This window comes from Prionailurus viverrinus, chromosome D1 (genome assembly GCF_022837055.1).
Source record: "Prionailurus viverrinus isolate Anna chromosome D1, UM_Priviv_1.0, whole genome shotgun sequence".
Taxonomy (NCBI): Eukaryota; Metazoa; Chordata; class Mammalia; order Carnivora; family Felidae; genus Prionailurus; species Prionailurus viverrinus.
Window position 1 is genome coordinate 92952628 of NC_062570.1, and position 25343 is coordinate 92977970.

Here is a 25343-nt window from a genome sequence, read left to right on the forward strand (position 1 = left end):
ATAATACTAAACCAATGTCCTTCAGTGTATGAGGAACATTATGAACTTTATGAACTTTATGAACTTTATGAACTTTATGCCAAATATAAGATATTCACATATAATAATTATTATCTGTGTGTACATAAGCACTGTTAAATAAAAAAGAAATTCAGGCTTAGGTAAGGAGAGACTTACTAAAAAACATTGCAAGAGTATGAAAAGAGACCACTGCCATGGGGAAAGGGACTATTTCAGCAAGAACACTCTGCCTGTGAGAATTGCAAGCATCTCAAAGATTAGTTAGAAAAGGGCTTTTCTTTTAAAGGGAGTAGTAAACAAAGCTAGAAAGAACTGGGTGCCAGTGAGTAGGATGGAAGGGTTGTTTGATAGGATAGTAGATCAGAGACTGTTTTATTATGAGGTCAGCTATTCTCAGAACAGAACTTAAGGAGGAGCTATAAGCTAGCTCAGGCTGAGGGTGGTGGTGGGGAGGGATCCTAAGTTCAGGTGCCTGGGGTAAGGAGAAAGCTTCACTCAAGTTTGTTCAAGTCAATATATAGCAGGTGTTTTGTCCAGGTTGGTCAGTGGAGAGCACTTCAGATAACATTTATGAACCAAAGAATGGGAATTTCAGTGTCCTGAATCTGCCTTGTCATAGGTAAACAAAGGGAGCATCTATGAATCTTACATAAATCATATGGGAAAGGATCATGCCCTGCAAAGAACACAGAAGGGTGAGGGTATATCTTAATTGTTGCTATTTTCCAATAGTACTGGACTACAGTAAAATATAACAATGTCCACACCATGCATGCTTGTAAGGAATTTGTCTGCTTTATTTACTACTGTATGTTCAGTACCTAGGAGAGCATCCAGCTCACTGATGATCTTCAATATATATTTTTCTGTGGAGAATAAATAAATTAAACTAAGTAAATAAGATTCACTGGGATAGAGAAGAAAGGAGATAGGTGATCAAACAATTCTAGATAACACTGCATATTTCATAGTTTCAAGACAATGTGTCTGATTTGAGGAGTGGAAGGTAGGGCACAAGACTTGAAAGGTAAGAAGGGATGTTCTTGTGGGAAGAGAAAGTTACTTCCTTTACTATTTTCCTTAACTGAGAAACAGGTAACTTCTAAAATGCATTTAGTAATATGCCTAAATCTGCCAAGTAAAAGAACCAGGTTTCAAAGTTGTTGCTATTATCACCTCCTTTGGTAAAAGAATTTTCATTTGCAAAATGGAATTTGAACTGTCCCAACTGTAAGATTTTTGTTTGTTTTCTCTTAAGAACTGTATTTAAGGGGCACCTGGATAACTTAGTCAGTTGAGTATCCAACTCTTGATTTTTTGGCTCCGGTCATGATCCCAGGGTGGTGGGAGTGAGCTCCATGTAGGATTCTGCACTGAGCTTAGAGCCTGCCTAAGATATTCATTCTCTCTCTCTCTCTCTCTCTCTCCCTCTCTCTCTCTCTCTCTCCCTGCCTCAACTCGGCCCCTCCTCAACTCGGCCCCTCCCCAACTACCTCTCACTCTTTCTCTTAAAAAAAAAAAAAGAACTGTATTTTATTTTTAGCCATTATGTCCAAGTGTCACTAATAGCATCTGATAATTCATAGTGCTTTGTACACTTCAAAGTATTTGCACAGAGATCATCATTACAACCCTGTGAAGTAGGGTAAGAAAGTTTTGATTACATTGACTTAACAAGTATTAGAAATGGAACATAGTTGGAGAGGTAATATTTCCATGGTCTTACAGGCATTGGGGGAGAAAACTAGATTATGGTCCATGTCAGTGTTCCTTGACACTTTTTTTTTTTATCACTCAAAAGAGTTTTTTATAACATTATTTTCTTAATCACGTCTCCACAAAATCCTAATACCACAGATAAGCTATGTTTTTATATACCATATGTGTACTTGTGTATTATCCATAAAATCGGATTTTTTCTTACCCTCAAGAACCAATTTTCTTATCACTTGGGGATGATCTCACCCCACTGAGAACTCATGGCTTGGGTTCCATCTTTACTGGCCATGTTATCTCACACAGCAAGAGAGCCTATATTGATATTTGGGTGGCATACATGCTTACTCATTTAATATGCACAACAAAATTTACCCCCATTTTACAGAGGAGAAATTCAAAGTCCATAAAGTTTAAAAGATTTGTGCAGGTATATATATCTAGTTCATGCTAGAAAAAAAGAGGCAAGTCAGTTCTTTCAATATAGGATAGTTTAAAAGTCCATTCAGCATTTTGTACCTATACAGAGAAACTTGCTATGATAAATAGACAAACGTGTTCATATTTCTGAGAATAATACACTCTGCCGGTAGTCTAAACAAACAAACAAACAAACAAAAAAGCTGATAACGAAGAAACATCTCTGATCAACATTGATACGCCCCTCTCCTAAACACATTGAGGCCAAAGATATATGTAATTTTTCTGTTTCCTAGCACTGTACAAAGGACCTGATATTATAGTTGTTGTTCAGAAAACATCTGTTGAATCTTTTATGAGTGAAGGAATAAATAAATGATCTGTTCTTACATATAAGATATGGAATAAAAATAGATTTGTTTTCTTCCCATGTTAGAGACTGTGATTCCCAATAGAGAAGAATACATCACAACACAAGACAAAGTGCTGAATATCCATGGGTTTATATTAAAATGATAATAAATACTCCCCTGTAACATTCTTGTATCACCAGAAATGCCAATTTATTGATTCTCTATTCATCTGGTTGTGAGCTTTACACTTCAGAGATAAGATTCAAGAAGCCTAATGAGGAGCAGGGTGTGAACTTTATCACTGGGGGCTTAACATTTTAAAAGAGAGAGATTTTCTCATAAGATTGGATTAGGAACCATAGCTGAGACCTAAAGGAATCTGGGATGTTCCCTCAATACTGAATTTTGCCTTTTAACCTACTAATGACAGGAGTGCATTGCACAAAGCAGATTCCATGAACCATACATAACCCAGCTAACCTCACAAACTTCATCATTGGAAAAACAGAAAACTAGAGAAGTACCAACTTTTAACTGTGCAGTATAACTACCAGCATGGGAAAAGTAGAGGGGGCATTTGATTCTTATGCAGATTCAAGAGACTGGGAGGCAGGGAGAGGGGAGAGGGAAGAGAGGGAGAGGTAAAACAGTAAACACACCCACAGATAATATTGCTCATGTTGTCCTGTTCTTACCAGATTTCTTTTCTTGGGATAGATAAGGAGAGGGGAAAAGATTTAAAAATTCCATTATATCACTGGTCCTGCCTGGAAAGTAAAGCAAATGATTTGTACCAAAAAGAAAAAGAAAGATGGAGAAATAAGATTTTCTACCTAAAAGCTTCAGGAAAGCAAGTGCTTTGAGCTGTTCTTCAATGTTAGTAATGGTCATAGCAGTTTGAGTTGCAAGAGACAGAAAATCAATAGAACTTGTTTTGGCAAGAAGGTTAATTTATTGGAAGAATATGAGGGTATTATTTGTAATAGAACAAATGGTTGAAAAACAACTGTAAAAGGAGAGGGACAAATAGATTAGGATGCCACCAAGACTTACTCTATCCATCTGTCATGTCTGCCTTCCTCTGGAGAACACACTTCATGCATGCATGTACTCTGTTGCAATTCAGAACACTTGACAGGATCCATAGTCATCATTGACAGGGCCTGAGCCTCCTATTCTAATGAAGGACTTTCTCTCCCTCAGTTCTGTTAGAAAGTAAACCTTGTAGAATTCTTACTGGTCTAAGTTTTGTTCGGTGGTTGGGATTGATCCATGGGGCAGGAGAGCAGATCAGGCAAACCTGATCTAGGCTGTCCAAGACTAGGACTGTCACTAGAACACAAGGTTAAGCAGGAGCAGCAATTGTGGGGTTCTCAATACAATGGGAGTATAAACTATCTGGGCTGATATGTAGGCACATTGTCAACTTGAGAGAGAGGGTGACTGAGTCAGAACAGAACTACTTTTTGTTGTTGTTGTTGTTGTTGTTGTTGTTCACAGCAGTGATGTTACATACAATGGATATATTTATCATTAAACCAATGAAAAATAGGAAAAAAGATCAAAACAATAATTGGATTAAAAGTGAGCTTATCGGGACACCTGGGTGGCTCAGTCAGTTAAGTATCTGACTTTGGTTCCGGTCATGGTCTCACAGTCCATGAGTTTGAGCCCCACGTCAGGCTCTGTGCTGATCGCACAGAGCCTGAAGCCTGCTTCAGATTCTGTGTCTCCCTGTGTCTGGCCCTCTCCCGCTTGACTCTTTCTCTCTCTCAAAAGTAAATAAACATTTAAAAAAATGTTTAAAAAGTGAGCTTATTCACATGAAAATAGGTTTTTAGGTAATAGCAATGACAGGTCTCATTTTATTATGCTCCCTTGGAGCATAATGTTGATTTATAAATCATTCATTGCTAATCTCAGATGCTGAGAACAAGATAGTGTGAACATTTTTCATAGTTGCCAGGATTTAGTATATCTGGAACTATCCTATTAAGAGAATGGTGGTAGGATACAAAAACAGTCTTCCACCATAAAAGCCCCAAATGCCAGGCATTCTTTTTCCCAGCTTCTGTTGTGCCTAACATGTATCCATTTGACTAATTGTTGTTGTTGTTGTTGTTGTTGTTGTTTTTGACTAATTCTTGACCTATCCCAAACTGAATCACAAGCTATTGAAACAAGGAATCGAGACAGCTGGCATCAGAAGCAGAAACATTCAGTTCATAGGACATCAGAAGAAGCAGTGGCAAGACCCATCGTGATGGACTAGTTCTGGGCTCTGAGCCTTGCTGCTCTCCAGTTTTCTTTTTTCCTGCTCCTTTTCTGAGGCTGGTTTTCCAGCCTTCTGAATTTCTTGGCACTAACCGACATCCTTATAATAAACTCTTTTTCTGCTTAAGTAAGTCACAATTGATTTTTGATGTTTGTGACCTAGGCCTCTGCTTAGTACACAAGAACTCAATAAGAACTCTTAAAAACTACTGTCTTCTAAGACTATATTGCATGTGATGATAAAACCTCCAGGAATTCGCTTGCAGTTCAGTAAGAAAAGAAGGTATAATTTGTATAGAGCTTGTGAGAAATACAGTTCTGCCCATAGTTAGAAAGACCTGCACTTAGTCTTTGTGAATGTATTAAAGTAATTTTTAGGATGCAAGAAGAAACTTAATTGGTTAAGATTTCTAGTCTTTAAATATTTTATAGAAGGAGATTATTTTTTAGATGTAGCTTTAATTGTCCCACCGAGTAAAGTTTTAGAAATGTTTTCTTTCTCTTTCAGTTAGTGTGTAACACAACCTTTACTTATAGATTTAAGTATAACACAGTAGAAACACCAAAGAAATGCAAATACTCAAAAAAATCATGGTATCACGGCAAGAGTTGAAACTCTAAAGATTGCAAAATCCAAGTAGGTCACATTTGTTATAAGGTCTGGAATCTAATCAGATTAACAGAGTTTAAAACCAGCTTTCCACCCCAGGCCTTCCAAGAATTGTTTAATTAATGCAAGAGCTTATGCCCTTGATTTTAATCTCATCTCAAATTGTTGTCTAGAGCCATATTGGTTAATTTCAGACTGTAAGTTTCCAATTAACATTTAGAAAGACATTCTACTGTTTCTGCTCAATAGAAGTTTTCTCATTTCATTTAATTTATAGTTATTTCATAATAAATTCCCAAGCAATTAGAATTTATGATTAAGTTCTGAATTCATATGCAGATATGATTTATGTAAAATGTGTTCCAAAAAGTTGTATAAAAATATATCTGTCTTAAATAAAATTACATTTCAAATGTTTAAAGAAATCATATTATCTATTATTTTTAAAAAATCAGTTCATCTCTTAATATCAACGTTATTTAATTTTGGACAGCAGTTTCTAACAATATTATCAGTTTTAATATTTATAGATGCAAGCAGTTGAAACCCATTTAATTTTCTTTAAATGGGTATCGGGATGTATGTGATAAAGACTATATAGGAATAATAGGAAATAAAAGTCCGCTTTAATAAAGATGAATATGTTCATAAGAGAGGCTTTGTAAATTCAAGAAAAGAAATAACAAATTACATATAGTGTAAACCATGAGAAGGGAAAAGAAGGAATAAATATCAATTTGGCAATTTGGCAATTTTGTATAAAATTTTATTTAATTTAATGCCCACAATAGTCCAAGAAAAGGAATTACTATCTGCATTACTTACATTTAAAAATGATGCTCAGAGTTTAAGTAAAACTAGGAATTAGAAGAACTTTGAGATGATTTTTAATCATAATTTAATACAAAAAACCTCTGAAAATGATTTCTCTTATAGTGTAATAAAGTCTAGTGAGCAGTCAGTACATATTTAATGGGTTAATATATAGATTAATTAAATGATTTAAAATAACAGTCATGATTCCAATATATGTATCATCAATTTATCTCTAAATACTGCTTAAGTTTTTAAATTCTTCAATACATTCAAATCGTTCCCAGAATTTTCTAGATAGTTTTTGTTTTCTCTGTCTCTCTCCTGCCCCCCTTCTGCTATGTAAGGGCCCAGTGGGAAGACAAGTGTCTGCAACTCAGCGAAAGAGCTATCTCCAGACACTGATGCTGCTGGCACCTTGACCTTGGACTTCCTGTCTCCAGAAATGTGATAAAGTAAGTTTTGATGGTTTATACTACTTAGTCTGCCTGAGCAGATTAAAGCATAGACAAATTACCTTATTTTTTGGCTTAATATTTGTTTCCAGAAATATTTTCCTTCCCCCCCCAAAATAAGTATATATATATATATATATATATATATATATATATATGGCTGCTGATTCTGAAATTTCAGATAACTCTATGATTTAGAGTTGCTTCTTTGCTTCTCTACTTCTAGGTTAGGGCTACTTTTGTAAAGTTAATGGACACTTGTCCTCCTGTTTCATGTTTTCAAAAATTGATACTTTGCACTCTCACTTTTTCTTTGCCACTATGGGTTTTTGCTTCTAAATTTACTTTTTGTGGCTGTGGGGTTTCAAAAGAGAGTAGACTAAATGCAGGTGCTCAATCTAACATCTCTAACTTTCTCCACGCTTTTCAAAATGGAATTACAGTTGACTCAGGACTTATTTTGTGAGTGAAATGGAGAGTGGGGTGAGTCTACTCCCTTAGAATCTAAACTTGGGCTCACACAATCAGGGGAAGTGCTCTGATCTGGTCTTCAGTCATTCTGTCTGTTTCTCTCAGGATCCTTGCCCAGGGTCAAAAAGCCCACTCAAAAGCAGATTACTCGGGGCGCCTGGGTGGCGCAGTCGGTTAAGCGTCCGACTTCAGCCAGGTCACGATCTCGCGGTCTGTGAGTTCGAACCCCGCGTCGGGCTCTGGGCTGATGGCTGAGAGCCTGGAACCTGTTTCCGATTCTGTGTCTCCCTCTCTCTCTGCCCCTCCCCTATTCATGCTTTGTCTCTCTCTGTCCCAAAAATAAATAAACGTTGAAAAAAAAAATTAAAAAAAAAAAAAAAAGCAGATTACTCTGTGGTCAGCATTCATCCATCTGGGTGAAACTTGTGCATACAGTTCCCAAACACCTACACAGATACCTTCATCTTAAGACCTTACCACTTCTATATTCCTTATATATATGCGCTAGACTAGATTTCTACCACTCACAGAAATTCCTGTAACCTTTCATTGAACCAAGCTCTATCCTAGTTCTCTTACCCTTGCTGGTCTTTGAGAAGCTACTTTCACAGATCACTTTCCATCTAGGGCAGTGTAACCACTTCCAAGGGTCTAAGCCAGTGGCTATTAATGAGGATTATTCACCTAAAGAACATTTGTTGGTATGTTTTTTACGGCCACAATGATGGGTGAGATTATTACATTTAGTGGGATAGGACTATACCAGACACTCTGCAATTCACTAAATATATACACATGGTGAAGAATTCTATTTTTTTTTACATTTATTTATTTTTGAGAGACAGAGCGTGAGCAGGGGAGGAGCAGAGAGGGAAGGAAACACAGAATCCAAAGCAGTCTCCAGGCTCTGAGCAAGCTGTCAGCAAAGAGCTAGATGTGGGGCTTGAACCCATGAACCATGAGATCATGACCTGAGCTGAAGTCAGATGCTTAACCAACTGAGCCACTCAGGCACCCCTATATAATGAAGAATTCTTTACATGCATATGATTCAAGAGTTTGACAGATATTCATATAGGTGAAAACTCTAATATAGTTATCTGATCATATAATCTAACCCCATTTTACATACTAATACAAACTAATTTTGCATTGTAGTATAAAATGAATTTTTTTTAAGTATGCAACCTTCATGTATGTGTATTATGGAAGACTAGATATAGTTTTGTTTAGAACCTTTTCTAAGACTTATCATATCTCCAAGGACAGCACTTCCTGAAGTATTTGGTGTGGCCATTACAACAGACTTGTTTTTGTCTGTATTTGCATGTATGGTTTTAACCACTCATGACATCTAATAAGGTAATGCAAATATGCACATATTATATTGCATGTTGCTTTATAATTACTGTGTTTTTATTTCTGCATTTACTTTTATTTACATGTTTAGGTGGTTTGCATTATCTATGAATTGCAATCAGAACAGTAAACAGGGGTTTAAAGATACTTTTAAGGGTATTATGGTCCCCATAAGGTTGAGAATCAAAAAGTTTTCAGTCACAAAGGAACCTCAGAGATTCCAAGCTTTATATGACTTCTTTGAATGTAGATGCAACATACATTTTATTATTTATAAGGAGCCTACAGCAGAGAATGACAGTTAATTTCCTAATAAGATTATTCTGCCTCATTAAATTGCCTATAAACACACTGCTCTAAGACTAAAGGCATCTGTCTCAAAACTGTCATTTATTTATCATTTCAGCAGAAATCTTGTGAACATCTATTTGTACTAGATCACTGCATAATTCTGCTTTTTAAAAATATTTTGAATGGATCCATCATGACCTACTCTCCTTTCTTTTCCTCCCTTCCATCCCTGTCTCACTTTCTTCTGTTTATTTTGTAAATTATGCAAGTAAGGAAATGGATATATTCTTCTTGTAAAAAAAAATCAACAGCAAAAACTTTACATAAACATACACAATGGAATACTACTTGGCAATGAGAAAGAATGAAACATGTCCTTTTTAAGCAACGTGGATGGAACTGGAGAGTGTTATGCTAACTGAAATAAGTCATACAGAGAAAGACAGATACCATATGTTTTCACTTTTATGTGGATCCTGAGACACTTGACAGAAGACCATGGGGGGAGGGGAAGGAAAAAAAAAAGTTAGAAAGGGAGAGAGCCAAACCATAAGAAACACTTAAAAACTGAGAATAAACTGAGGGTTGATGGGGGGTGGGAGGGTGGGTGATGGGCATTGAGGATGGCACCTGTTGGGATGAGCACTGGGTGTTGTATGGAAACCAATTTCACAATAAATTTCATATTAAAAAAAAAAAACTTTACATATAGGAACAAACTCCTGTTTTCACATCCTGCTCTTCTGATTACTTGCTATCACCAAATAATCACTGTTCTTCTTCTAATGTTTATTTCTACATATGTACCAGTAAGACATATGTGTGTTTCTGTAGCAAGGAAGGGTATAATGGATGTGGGGGGTTAAAACCAGAGTATTTCATTGAACGCTATGTCTCAGAGTTCCATCCATATTAGTGCGTATTGCTCTCCCTTATCCTTTTTCTCTGCTGCGTCATATTTCCACAATATTAGAATATTAGTCTTCTAATATTATCCATTGGATAGCAAGTAACATAGACTTTATAATGCTATAAGCCTCTAAAACTTAACTAAACAGGTGCCCAGTATATGAAGGAAGTGGATTAAGTCAGGAGAGGGTATGGACAGTTTTGAAAAGCAGATGGAAAGTCACCAAGGAACACCTCCTATCAACTACTTCCTGGATTTTCTTTGCTTAACCTACAAGGATAAGCTAAATAGATGACTGGATTAAAGAGAGAACAAGGGCATTGAAGAGGAGAAAGAGAAAAAAAAAATTACAATTCTCCACACTTGCCTATGTGTTCACGTACCTATATACTATGCAACCACATTATGGCCTAAAGTTTTATCTTTAGAAATAAATATGTATAATATTCTTTAGATTCTGGCTTTAGAGAAATGACAGATTCCCAAGACTTAATTCTCTATAATTTAGGGCCAGCTCTCCACCTCTAACCTCAACTTGAATACATTTGCTGCTGGAAACTATTCTTTCGGATTGCTTCCCCAAACCAGAGTTAGTATACAGATGAGCCTCTGTGAAAAGAAGACGCACTATGCTTGTGAGAGTTTGTGTTTCTAATCCAAAGAGAGTAGATGAATCCTACATGGAATCTAAATTGGAGAGAGAGAGCAGGATCAGCCAGTAGCATAGTCCATTATCCAATCAAATTGAAAATTCATTTTACTTTCACCTAATCTGAATCAGAACTCCTATGAATTCCAGAAAAAGAAAGAAAAAGAAACAATGATAAAAAAAAAAAAGATTTTTCAATTCTGAAAAAATCTTCAGTTATCTTATTTTTTTTTAATTTTTTTAAATGTTTATTCATTTTTAAGAGAGAGAGAGCGGGAGCAGGGGAGGGGCAGAGAGAGAGGGAGACACAGAATCCGAAGTAGGCTCCAGGCTCTGAACTGTCGGCACAGAGCCCGACATGGGGCTTGAACTCAGGAACTGTGAGATCATGACCTGAGCCGAAGTCGGACGCTTAATAGACTGAGCCACCCAGGCACCCCAGATCTTCAGTTATCTTACTTAGATCTTTATCTATATGATTTCGATTCCTAAGAATATAAGACCAAAATATAGAAATCAAGAACAGAGGTTTTAAAAAGATTAGTATGATTTGTATTGTTTTCATCTTTGTTATCTATGTAGGAACTCTTATAGAATTTTAAATCAGAATTTTCTTTGAAGAAACCCAAAGATTCAATAGTATCGTGTGATGTTTTACAAATCATTATTTTAATTCTTAGCAAGATGGAACTTCTTTAATTTATTCAGCCCTCTGACATGATAGTCTGAATAGTATTATCCATAATAATGGGATTTTACTTCCTTAATTTATCTTCCAAGACTAACTCTACCCTTATTCTGTCTCCAAAGCTTTTACCATGGTGATTATCTACTGCAGTAGTAAAGACACAAGATTCATGAGGATAGAGACTTTTTTTTGCGTGTGATTTTTAGCTGCTTGTGTTTTATCAGCCTTTTTGGTGATTTGTATTATAATAACCCTAATACATTACCCAGAGTCCTTTCTCCTTCTTATTCTGTTTGTCAAAATGTGAATCGTGATCCATGCATGCAACCTTTTCCTAGGTAGAAAGATTATTTAAAGTAGAACAGGTAAAAGTAAAAACTAATCCAGTAGGATTTTAGCCATCGGTATTACTAGGCTAGCAAAACTTAATTTTAAAAGAAAGCAGCATACTTTCTGCAGCCTCCGTGAATGCCCAATATCTAACATGCTTTTACTTAATAACATTACCTATTATTGGAGAAAGTAGCTGAAGATGCCATAACTGACTTGCTGCTATAATATAGTAAACTGCTTCATGAAATGGATTTATATATTTTTCATTGCTTTAATGTTGATTTATTTTTAAGAGACAGAGAAACAGAGTGGGAGCAAGGGAGTGGCAGAGAAAGAGGGAGACACAGAATCTGAAGCAGGCTCCAGGCTCTGAATTGTAGGCACAGAGCCCGACGCAGGGCCCGCACCCATGAACTGCAAGATCATGACCCGAGCTGAAGTCGGATGCTTAACTGACTGAGCCACCCAGGTGCCCCTGAAATGCATTTATATTAATGCCAAAAATTAAATAAAACTTAAGGAAAAATAAGTTGAGTTTTGCCTTCATAACCTGAATATTTTCAAAATTAATTCTTCATAGCTAGAATAATCACATTAATATGTATAGTAATATGAAAATTATACATTTCCTCAGTATTTCCTAAAGTCACTAAAATTATTTGTTTTATTTTTGTTCTAAGTCCAATTGAATATACATAATTGTATATTTTCTAATTATACTTATGTGCCTATATGAATAAAACTTGAAAAAATTAATATTTAGTTTTGCTGTGAAAAGATTCAGCTTGTGTTATTTTTAATTCACAGCCTACACCATCTTCACTGCAAGTTGCTACCTGGTTTCATTTGAAAAAAATTCATTTATTAATTTCTTTAAATGAAAAAAAAAACATTGCCAAGCTCCAATTATATGCCAGAAACTATACGAGGCATTGAACAAAATTAAACACAATATTTCTCACCCATCTCTCTAAAGTTTTTTATCACATGCAGGAAAGATAAATATGAAACCAATAACTGCCATGAATCTGAACTGGACTAAGAGACAACAAATTTATTTACATTGGTTTTAGAAAATGCATATTTGAATTAAAAATGTAGAAAGTTTAAAACTAATAAGTGTAAAAACATATACAGGGCAAAGACAAACTAAAACATTAACAACTTTGATGCAATATTAACAACAGATCAAATCAAATTTCAGAAAAAAACTAAATAATTAGTTTGGCACACATTTATTGAACATTACAATGGGCAGACCATTGCACAAGACAGACAAAAAAAGACAGAGATAAAATACATTATTTATATAACTAATGTAGTAAATGACAGAACTGGGGAGAAACATAAATCAGAAAAAGAGGAGGGAGATAGGAATTCTATGGTTCTGGTAGACTTGAAATGTTTTACATGGTGGCTAGGTGATTTCACTGAAAAGGTGATATTTAAGAAAAGATACAAAGGAGGAGAATCGAGGTGCTATGTTTGTTTTCACGGAAGAACGTTTCAGGCAAGGGAAACACCACATGCAAAGGCTCTTTTATACTGAAATGTTATCAAGAATAATGAAATAGCATAAGGGGGGCTGATATGGTTGAAGCTAAAAGAGTGAAGAAGACTGTATTAATAATTTTAAAGAGGTATCATTCTTTTTATTATTTAAAGAACCAAATCACAAAATGTCATAACATTTGTAGAGGGTGTCAATATAATCTGCCTGCCATATGATCCAGCCTTTCCCAGTTTTCAGGCAGCAGTACATTCTGAATGGGACTTAACCGTCTCTCCATTCATAAAGTGGGTTCTTATTAATCTAAATATTATACTTCGTACTGTAGTCATGTTGCAATATGTAGATTTAGCTTATGTCTTATATATTACCCTTGTGATGGTCATCTGCATTGCCTTAGCTTTTGCTACAACAAATAACATTAATATGGACATCTTCTTATATATATCCTTTTACATTTGCTCAAAAGTTGTGCAAGACTATAGAGGATGTGCATATTAATTGCAAGAAGCATTGTTTGATTATGCTTCAAAGAGGTTTTACCAATTAATATCCCACCAGCTGCATAGAACGGGGAGTGCCTTAATACCACATAACTTTCTAGTTTAAAAAAATGAGTAAGTGTAATTAACCTTTCATCATTAAGATGCTGATCTCTCACTGTTTGATCTATATCTCTTTGTTTTTCCAGCATGCTTTTGTCTATATTTTTGTTTTCTTATTGTGTCCCTTTCCAGGAATACTTTTAAAGTAAGTTTTCAAACTGACTGTGAAATTCCAGAAGTTTCCAGCCATACTTGTCTTCTTGTTACTTCCTGATCATGCCAGGCATAATTAATTCAAGAACTGCATTAAGTTGTAATTGCCTCAATATATAATCAATCAGGCTGTGCAAAGATAAAATAGGCAGGGGGCTGGGTCAGAATCCTAGCTCACTGGTATTTCTGGATCCATCTTTTTCTTTTCATAAGGAATATGCTAGAATGTAAGAGAGAGTGATGCTAAATTGGGAATATATTTAAATCGATTTGAATATAAATTCAAAAGTTAACAACTCACAAATTAATTTTGATACTTTAATCATTATTACCTGAAAACACCTCTCAGTTGATGGTGCTGTTATCATGTTCCAAGTATTTTGTGCTGAATTGAAGGGCTAATTTATAATCTACTACTTTGGTTGCAGTTCTTGATACAGTATCTATTTTCTGTATATAATGAGCACAGGACCTGATTGTTTGAATGCCCACTCAACTTCAGAATCTTTGTCACATCTGTCAGTTTCATGTCGTCACTAAATTTTAAAGAAAATATGCCGCTTCCCTGTTATTGTGCATTCCTTGCTAAAAATATGTTAGAGAATTAGAATATCTAAAATTGATGTTTGCCTCTGGCATCACAATTTACTGTTCATGAGTTGCTATCAACCTCTGGGAAATGCTGCTTCTTCTCCAATAGTGTTCTTGCTAAAGCACCTCTTAGGATGCTTTGGGATTTGTAAATTTGAACAACAAGTGATCATTTTAGGCAGCGTTCTGATTCAAACATTTAATTAATTTGCTTTTATGACCTTTGTTTGACTTTCTACTCTGGAAATAATTGTAATCCCTAGCCTATTGAGGTGAGTTTGTAATGACACAACATTTTCCAGTGGGTAATATATGATCAAATTGCCAAACCAAAGTAAAATCCACTTACAACACCCAGGGTTGTTATTTATCTTTGCTTTAGACATTTATCTTTTAGCTAATGGGAATAAACTCAATATTTTTAATGTAAAACCCTTACTTATAGTTTAAATCTCAAACAAAACTTTATGAAGAGATTCTTCAGTGGCTGTAAATGCCGATGTTAAGGATGGAAAGTTTGAGATGACATAGAGATGACATGCTTTCTTATTTGACAGTGATTCTGTCAAATGTCATTTGACACTGTCATTTGACAGTGATTTCTTATTTTGACAGTGATTCTCAGTATTTAATCTGTTATGTCTGTCTTATTTATTCAACAAGTATTTCATGAACACCTAATATGTGCCAGAAAACATCAAAAGGCATTTGAGATACTTCGATGAATAAAACTGATAATGAATTACATAAGTTTTGTGAACATCTTACTTAGTTAACAATTTCAAGTTTAGAGAAGCTGTTCCCCTCACATCTGGAATTAGAAGAGCAGATATCTCCTGCTTTAAGAGAAGCTAGGAAGATTAAATGTCTTTTGTTATTTAGAGGGTTCTCTAGCCATGTGTAGGGATTAGTATGCAGTATCAGAACTGTATAAATCTAAGAGATGATTTATACTATTATAGTGTAAGGTGAGGGGAGGTGGTGATATATCTTCAACTTGTTTATTTCTGCATTGGTGCATTATCTCAATTAACTATCAAAATAATTATCAGTCATGACAAGAGTACATGAATCTAGTCAAGAGGAATTCATGCTGAATAGCATGAATATTTAGATTGCCAACAATCAACCCTTTGATATGTGGACAGTAGAACGTTTGTAAATAATATAGTATTGCATGCCAGTGAAATTAATTTTTATGAATAGGGCATATCAATCCAAGGTTTCTGATATGGCAAGCTTTCTGTAAGATTCTGAGAGATTATAGAAATTAGAAGAAGTGATTTTATTTACACAAGCACATTATATCTATCAGTTGATGAATATTTCTAATTGACATGGAATTTGCATCATATGTAGGCAATGGTTATCTGTAACTTTTTAGATGTTACCTCTCTTAATCCATATTGTAGCTGACTTTTCTGATATGATACTCAATTTTAATTTTTCTAATAAAATTTTTACTGATATTACTTAAGCAAAAAATAAATCTGCTTAATATTATATTGTATTTGAGGGAAAAAATGGTAAATATAGTTGGTGTTTACTGCCATCCAAAGCAAATACTTTATTTTTTAAGTTTATTTATTTTTAAGAGAGAGACAGAGACAGAGCATGCATTGGGGGAGGGGCAGAGAGAGGGACACACAGAATCCAAAGCAGGCTGTAGGCTGCAGACTGCAGACTCTGAGCTGTCAGCACAGAGCCCAATGTGGGGCTTGAATGCAGGAACTGTGAGAGCATGACCTGAGCCAAAGTTGGACTCTTAACCGACTGAGCCACCCAGGCTCCCTGCAAATACTTTCTTTTGTAAATAACCCCTACTTATAATTTTCTTCCACCCTTCTGGGAATTACTCTTTAATCACATGTCATAGAACCATAGAAAGATCTCTGATATTATTTCAGGGACTGATACACCTTGCTGTAGACTGGGGTAGTTATTTGGTGAAATTAATCAGAGATTAATTTCTCTGAATATGCTTTGCCTGAGTCATCTTCTGCAATGTCAATATACTAATCTGTAATGAGACTGATAATTAAGACTATGGAGAGTACCCAATATCAAGGTTAAAGAGATGTGAGTTTGAGTTACAGCTCTCTAACTACTCTATATCCGTTATCATGCCACTTTGAATTTTAAATACATCATCTCCAAAATGAGGTGACTGAAATAATCTCCACAGTCTTGTTTTATCCTTCAGCTTAATCTTGTAAGATGTTGCTACAGTGTCAGATGGTATGGATTTCTGTTTTTATTTGACCATAACTTCCATATCTTTACAAACTTTACATGCACAAAAGGCAGAAACAATTTCACTTGTTTGAAACATCATTTTCTTGCTTATTCAAAGTGCATGGTCCATCATTCCAAGTTTACACTTGTCAATAGCAAAATCTACCACAGCCGTTTCTTTTTCTATTTTACATATTCGGCAAAACTTCCAAACTAGATAATTCCACCTATTACATTTACCACATACTAATCATAACCAGAATAACTGTGCTCCATTGGGAAACATCCCACAAAAGTGCACATAGGCTCTATTTTATGTTTATGATTTTGCAGCACAAGTGCAATCTCTATGTGGCCCACCAACTGTTCAATTTTTGCTCTGATCTATTTCTTTGTCACAATCTACAAGTATTTCAGACTTTTACAACACTTTTAAAAATCCTGATTTCTTCAGTACTCTGGTTTATTTAAGTACCTCAGATTTGCCAATCTGTGACTTGACTTCCATTCTCTCCCTTTTCATTACCTTTACAGTACCAACTATACAGGCTTTCTTACATATTCAGTCTCTCTCTTAATTTGATCCCTTCCTTGTAAAGGATCTGTTGTTCCACATTCCTCTCAAACACTGACCTCTATCCATAGCTAAACTTCATGAAATATGGCATTCACTATCTCTGTTATCTTGCTCCTCTCTCAGCAGACCCAGATCTCTGAACTTGCTTCTTCTATAGGAAGAATTCTCTCTAACGTGACGATTTTCAATTATCAACTTGTTAGCTTTTTTATTTTTTCAATTTGTTGACTTCCTACTAGCATTTGGCATTGCTGCTAATAACTCTTTGCTTGTAGAAAGACCCTTTTTTTGCATTCCATGACCAATATTGCCTGTTTTTTTTTTCCTGTGATTAAAATTCCCTAAGGCTTAATGTTAGGCTCTCTCCTCTTCTCACACTATATTCTAAAAAATAATTTCATTCACTCTTGGCTTCAAATATCATTTATATTATGATTTATGGCAAATAAAGTCTATCCTCATTCCATTATTTCTCACCTGTACATGGATGTTTCAAAGACATATTTATATCATTATTTCCAAACTTAACTCATGGACTTCCACATAGAACAGGGTCACTATTTTTTAAATGGCCCCAACATGTATTCCAAGACAAACAAACCAGGAAGCTCTGAGCTATTTAATCTCTTTCTCACTCAATTTATGGGATACAGTATTAGGACTTTTCTCTAGAATTTGCCTATTTTTATCCATCCAACTACTCCCAATGTGGACCAAAGTATTACCATCTCTCATCTGGACCACCTCAATAGCCTTGCATGAACCACCTTCCAATTCATTTATCTAGCTTGCAGCCAGGAGATTTTCTGAAACACAAACACTGTCATTTTCTCTCCTGTTTAATTTTACAATGGATTCTCATTGTATTTAGATTAAAGAAATCAACACGCACACAGACACAGGCACAGGCATACATGCACAGACACAAGACTATTTTCTAATTCTCTGGATGTACCTCAAATGCTATTGCCACTTGCTTCTGTTCCCCAAATGTAGGATGCTTTGTCTAATACTCTAATATGCTAATACATCTACTATGCCTTTGTGTATATTACTGCCTCTGTCTGGAGCACTATTCACCCTCCTTCGAGACTCACTTAGGTTTTTCTGGGTAATATATTATTTTCCATGACTGTGCTCAAACAGAGTCCTTCCATGCCACACCCCTCACCTCTCAGACTAAATAGGTTAATTCATTATATGTTTTGAAACTGTCTGCTTTTGTTCATTGTTGTAGTGTCTAAGCTAAACTGAACATAAAATCTATTTTATCATTGAGTAAAGGGCGGAATGATAAAAAATATTAAATTTTGGAGGTACTAAAATATAATTTTTATAGAATATTCATTACCAGGTGTTATGAACTAAATACTGTGTCCTTCAAAAATTGATTATTTTGAAATCCTATCCCCTAATGTGAAGGTATTAGAAGGTGGTGGCTTTGGTAAAAAATTAAGTCATGAGGGGAGGGCCGTCATGAATGGCATTAGTACCCTTATAAGAAGAGAGACAAGAGAGAGAATTTTTCTCTCTCCAACACATAGAGGATGCAGAGAAAAGACAAACATCTGCAAACCAGAAATTATGCCTTCGCCAGACTTTAGATCTGTTAGCACCTTGATCTTGTGTTTCTAGCCTCCAGAACTATGAGAAATAAATGTTTGTTGTTTAAGTAACCCAGTTTATGATATCCTGTTATAGCAGTCCAAGCTGACTAAGACACAGGTGAATTTAGTCACACCCATAAAAAAAAAGTCTGAACATGCCCAGAGAGTCCTGAAACTTCTGACCCAATGTCTCTGATGCTGAGTTATTATTTTCTCTTACAGAAGTACACAGATTGATATGCACCCAAACTTCCCTGACGGAAGACCACCTAAAGTACTAGAGCACAGCTTATGTCTCTATGTTTAGTTTGTCAGCCCACCCTGAAGGAGGCCATTCCCATTTTATCTACATCCTTTCCATTCCCCACCTACAGATCCTCCAGTGCTTACTGATATATCAACCTGTTCATGGAAATGCTTTTATCCATTTATTTTAATGGGAGTTTACTCCCACTCTTCCATTTCTACCATTTTACTTCTGAGACTTAAATTATCTACCCACCCACCCCTCATTCCCACTTTGGGCCTTTATATATTTCCCCTTATCAAGGGGAATTTATGTGCCAGTTAACACAAAAATTTCTGGTGTAATCCTGAACTTTTCTTTCTAATTAAAGGACCTTGAAGAATCTTACTACATTTTTGAATATTTCTGGGCCTTGACTTCTTGCAGAACTAACAAATCCTAACTTTATGATATTCTCATTCTCAAAATATGGACATTAAGCAGAATACAATCTTTATCATTTAATATTTAGTAAGTACACACAGTTTAAAACATAAAAAAATAACTGAAATGTAAAGACAGGCTTATATCAATGCTAATAAAGTTTCCTGCTGTCAATGCAAAAATTTTCCACTGCTTGTCTTTGGAAACTGTATGCTACCCTAAACCTTCGATCCCTTTTATTATAAAAGATTGTGGTTTTTAAATAAAATTACTCAATGTCCAGAAAAGAATGGAACTTTTTGCTGCTCCAAAATTTGTACAAAGAGTACAAAATGATTCTGTGTTGTATGCCTAAATGAAACATAATTTTGAAATTAACTCTTGGTAGGTCAGACTATTCTACTTTGACATTTTTAAATAAGATTATTAGTGATATGTCAACTTACTATTTATGGGATGGTGCATTTATAATGACTGACGTGAACCAAGAATATTCCTAACAAACCAAAAGAGAATGTAGCTGTTGAGTTAAATAATACATAAACTATTTTCCTCAAAAAAGATAACACATTCTGAAAAATATGAGAATGAGATTTTTATATTCCCCAATGCTATTTCACTTAAAAATTATTTTCCTTTTACCTCCCTGTAAGTATTTTAATCACTTTGCCATTTTTTCTTTACACTTCTAAATGAATTTTTTAGTATGTAATATGTTCGGAAAAGCACACAAATTAAAAGGATAGAGCTTGATGTGGTTTTTAAAATAAGCATACATTTGTAACCAGTGCCCAGATCAAAAATCTTAGTCTTAGTTCCACCTCCTTTACTTTTTCCTAGTCCATCTGTTTTTCCCGATTTTACCTCTATTACCTCCAATTTAGGAATTTCTAATTTAACTCTTTCATTCACTAGTTAAAAACATACAGAGACACACAAGGTAATATAACACATAAGTAAAAGAATGGAGACAAAGACTGACAGAGAAATGGCTGCAGAGATAAGGATTGGAAATATAAATGCATGTTAGATCTAGATATCCTAGATTTATAGATACACCAGGTGAAGCTATACATTTCCCTCACTTGCATTTACCTGATATATTCTTCTCTTAGCTGTTTTGGCAATTTGTTTTGTGCACTGTGTGTAGGAGTATTAAAACAAATTAAAAAAAAACTTTTGGGGGGGCTTTTATTAGCACAAAATTAATGCTATTTAGATACAAAAATCCGAGTATGTATATTTAGTGGGTGACCCACAATATGGGTCAAAAATATAAAGAAATATATTCTCTTCTAGATGTTATACGTGATTAAGGGATATCACAACAAATTAGTTAACACCTATAGATAGCCCTCAACCACTGATGATCTCTGAGAAATAGCTTGATAATTCAATATTTACTCATTCAAAACAGCCTTTTTCACTATTATTTATCCAAAAATAATTGGAGAAGGCACTCTTAAGAATTGTCTGTGTTCGGTTAATTATAAAGAGGGACAAAAACGGCAGCATATTAACCTGTATAGGAAGGAAAAACCTCTCATCCAAGAGAAATGACAAATTTTAGAAATTCCAGAAAAATTATTTTCTCTTACCCTTCTTCTTTTTAAACATATTCAAAAATTCATGGTTTAAAGTCTTTTAAGACGTCTCTTCTATTGTTTCTCTTAAAGTATTAAGATCCTTTAGTGTGAAATTGTTATGTTTCCCAGTAAAAACAGAAGCACTAAGTTGCCAGTGGGGGCAAAATATAAATAAATAAACCAACCACATGACTGAAAGGAGAGGAAAGGGAAATCCTGAGATGTACTCCTTTACTTTCCTATTTGGCATCTCTTAAGAGAATCCACTAACGTGCATCGTGTGCAACAATTCATTGCAGAAAGGAAAATGAAAGAATCCAAACTAAGAAATAATCAGATCTATTCTCATACCATCAAAGAGAAGTTTGAATCAAACCACTTGGGAAATTCTACCTCCTATTTTATAACTCATTTAACTCCAATAATTTCACCAGCTAAAAGTTTTCCTTTCGTATCATAAATGGCCCAGAATGCAAGGGAACAATTAGGAAACTACAATGCATCCCATGATTTCTCATTGAGGCCATGTTGAAATTTGCAAAGAGGACTTCTGAAGAGCTAGGAGTGGCCAGTGAAGCAGAAGGGTGAGATGGTAGGCTAGGGGTTTTGGAAGATGTTGCCACAGTCACTCAACATTTTATCTAGAATATTCTTTGATGTGATGGGATGGATGCTGTATTAGTTCCCATGGCAGCTTTAACAAATTATGACAAACTTGATGGCTTAAAATACGTTTATTCCCTTATACTTCCTTACTCACAAGCACAAAAACCAGTTTCAACTGGGCAGACACAGATCAAGGTGTCAAACAGGGATGTGTGTTCTCTGAATCCTTTAGGGGAGAATCTTTTCCTTGCTTCTTGTTTTTTTGGTGGCCACCATCGTTCCTTGGCTGGTGGCTACATCATTCCAGTCTCTGCCTAAGTAATCACGCTGCTTTCTCTTCTCCCCATCTCAAATCTCTCCCTGCCTCTCTCCTATAAAGACTGGATAACTGAAACCATGGAAACTGAAACCACAGATAGGGGCGGGAGGGGGGGGGCGTGTTACTCTATGAAACATTTTTAGAATACCAGAAATTACTTTTACAGAGAATTTCAGAATAAGAAGATATAGAATGCTGCCTTTACATCAGTCTTATTATAAAAATAAAAATTTAGCCACTCAAATATAGCAGCTGGTAGGAATAACAATATTTCATTTTTTCATACTCTTAAAATTACAATTGAAATGTTTGACATACATTTTTTTTTAATGTCTGCCTCTTCAGAAACTCTTTGAGGTAGTTAGGACAAGATAAAAAAATCTCCATTTTGCAAATGGACAACTGAGACTCTGAGAACTTAAGAGATGTACTCAAAACTAGACAGTTAGTAAAACATCTCCTGACTCCAAGTTCAAAGCCATTCCTCTGACCCTTTAGCATATACAGTTTTAATATATCTCAGATTTATGTGGGTTTTTTTTTTGGCTTCTCATATGTCTCTAAGGAATAAAATATCACAAACGATGTAACTAAAATCAAAGTTGTGACCCTGTGATTTCAAGATATAAAACCAACCTTGCCTATCGGCCTCTGTGAGATCTCGAGTTAACACTGATCAAATATTTCAATAACGATGAGACTAACTCTGTTTTCTTTGCAGTTCAGAGAATTAAACTCTTCTGGGAATTGAGCAAGCAAGTCGGTATCAGTAGGGGAGGATAGGGTTCCTGGCCCTTCTCAATTTCTCAGGCCACATCACCCTTAGTTTACATGTTCTTGATCCTTTCACAGAGACACAAGCATGTATGTACCATATACAAACACCATGCTTTCTGAAATGTAAGGATGATTTTAGAGGTGAAAACAGAATCCTGAATTTTCTTGGCCATTTGAGTAAAACACTACTCCAAGAGAGAGAATATTTTAAAGAATTTTTCAAAAGCAAATGAAAGGTACAGGAAATAGTTTCCCTGTAGGTGCAAAATGCCATTTCTGCTTAACACATTCATGCTTATCTCTTAGCATTTTGTTCTTACTGAAAAAACCTAGAAATTAAAAGTACAATAATACAGTAGATGGCTGCTAGTGCATTATTCTTCCATAATTTTCTACAACTGATTAACAGGAGAAAAGGAAAAGGTTAATTTTCTAATTACATATTCCCCTGAGGTAAATTATGCACGTTATCACATCCACTGACATGCTATAATGGGCACTTTATGGAAAAGCGATTTTCTCTGAAGTTATGAACAATCAACGGTATATTTTTAGGAATCAAGTAGGCAGCAGGCAAACCAGTGAAAAGACCTGTCTCCACCAAAAAATGTGTTCATAAGCAGCTTTTGCCTTCAAAGCAGGCTGTGATGTTTCCCAATCACTCCATCTAACCGTGTTTAATGTGAGTCAAGAATGAGCTTGGAGTAAGACCTGGGTTTGACTTCTGGCTCCTGTAGCTACATGATCTATAAGCATATTCTTACATGACCTATACATTTATTTCTTTATTGACATATGGAAATAATATGAGGGTGTGATTTGATGCAGAATGTGGTGATAGATGTATAGAAACTAATGCAGTGTCTGCCATGTATTAGACTCTAATACATTATAGCTGTGATAATGAGTCATGAGAAAAAGCGAAATTAGGAAGTGGAATATACGTGATAAGAATATCCTTACTTAGAAGTGTATGTAAACAGAATTGCCACAGAACATACTCCCATTTAATTTATCCCTTGTGAGGAAAGGAGTATAATTCTTGAAGATGGAGGTAAATGGTTTCCTGTAGAATTTTTATTTCTAAGCTCATAGTATCTCTATGAAAAACAGAAGAGGGAAGAGAGAGAAACTGTACTTTTAGCCCAGTTAGTATATAAAACTCATGCTCCTGAGTCTCTTTAGGATCCATCCTCTGGAGCTTTCACTCAAACTTACCAGGGACCAGTCATGTTTGAAAAAATATAAACGAGGAGAAGGGCATTAACGAGATGATCAAGAAGTTTGGTGAAAGAGAAGACAGCCCAAGGCCAAAGATGTCCCAGTGATTTAAATCTGTTTACATCCCTGCCTCTAGCACAAAAGACCCAAACTAACAGATAACACATATTTTAAATATTATAACACCTTCATTCAACTATCATCATTAACATCAATGTGTTCTTGTGTTTTCAATCTAGCAATATCAGTGAGAAATGAAATACTAGGATAAGAAAAAGATGCTTGTCCATTTTAAGAGGCAAACACTTGTTTTCTAATGATTTCATGGGAAACTTGTTGTACCATACTCCCTTGCATTTTTTTACGAAGTAAACTTCTCTCTAAAAGAAATAATGTCGGTAATGAAAAGGTTATGGAATTTAGAATAGAGCCTGGGTTTGGTCTTACTTTCTCTGTAACTTGCAACAAATGACTTAACCTCTCTGAATCACAGTTTTGTTATTTGTGAAATGGAGATAATGACACCAATATGGGGGCTGTTAGAGGATTAAATATAAATACAAGCAAAGTACTTGCCTCAATGCTAAACCAACTGAGTCACTAAATTAATAGATTTTTGAGTAAGTGAACAAAGTAAATTTTTGTTTAAATCATCTATGCATTTTGTTGGTGAGGGAGGATTTCCTGACCTAGGGTTATGGGTATGGCCAAACACACAGCACTTGACTGAGCAAATAACAATCCATTTAATAAAATGGGTCGTTTGTCTGGGGCACCTTATCTGTGGGAAGAGGATAATGTGATCTTAAATTTAGGCAGTTAGAGGCCCTCCGAATTTCTCCCAATGTTAAAGTAACATATAATATTGAGTTTTAGTTTTAGTTCTGAAAGCAGAGTAAAAAGCTTAATCTTCCTGTGGTCATCTTTATCCAATATTTTCCTTTAAAGAAGAAAAAATACCCATGATATTTATAGTTTTTAGATGACTAACAATCCCACAGATAGTATTGTAATCTGATCATAATTTTACACAGAAAAGAAGAAGGAAGAAGCGGAGGAGGAGAATAATTACTTAAGCCAAAGACTTCTTGGAACCAATTTGGGAAGTTACATCAAGTGATGCTGGCTCTATTGATCTCGTCTTTGAATTAATATTACAAATTTAGGTAGGAAATGCAGGAAAAAATGGGATAAATGGCAGTGTTTGTATAATTTAATTATTGGCTGGTTAAAATAAAATGAAAGCAGAAAAAAAGTGTCTGTTTTTCTCTAATTCTTGAAAAAATAGTAATCAATGCCTTTTGACATACAGCCAAGAATAACAGAACAATGAAACACAATTTACTCCATTTCATCCATCTAGCACGTACCTCAGCCCCCTGTCTTAACCTCCAGCGATCTCTTATGGATGAAAGTGACTTATCTCACATGACTGGAAATTTCATCAAAATGTCACTTCCCCTAGTTCAGTTCATTTTGCATCTCTAAACTTATCCTTTGTGTAATATTTTGCATATTACCAA

The 25343-nt window shown here is 35.1% G+C and overlaps 1 long non-coding RNA gene across 1 annotated transcript; it reads left to right on the plus strand.

Moving 5' to 3' along the window:
• The first annotated feature begins 477 nt into the window (after positions 1-477).
• On the plus strand, positions 478-25037 carry LOC125147177 (uncharacterized). Its single transcript, XR_007145041.1, has 3 exons — positions 478-716; positions 6555-6662; positions 24855-25037. It is a non-coding gene; the product is annotated as an uncharacterized LOC125147177 (long non-coding RNA).
• The last annotated feature ends 306 nt before the right edge of the window (positions 25038-25343 follow it).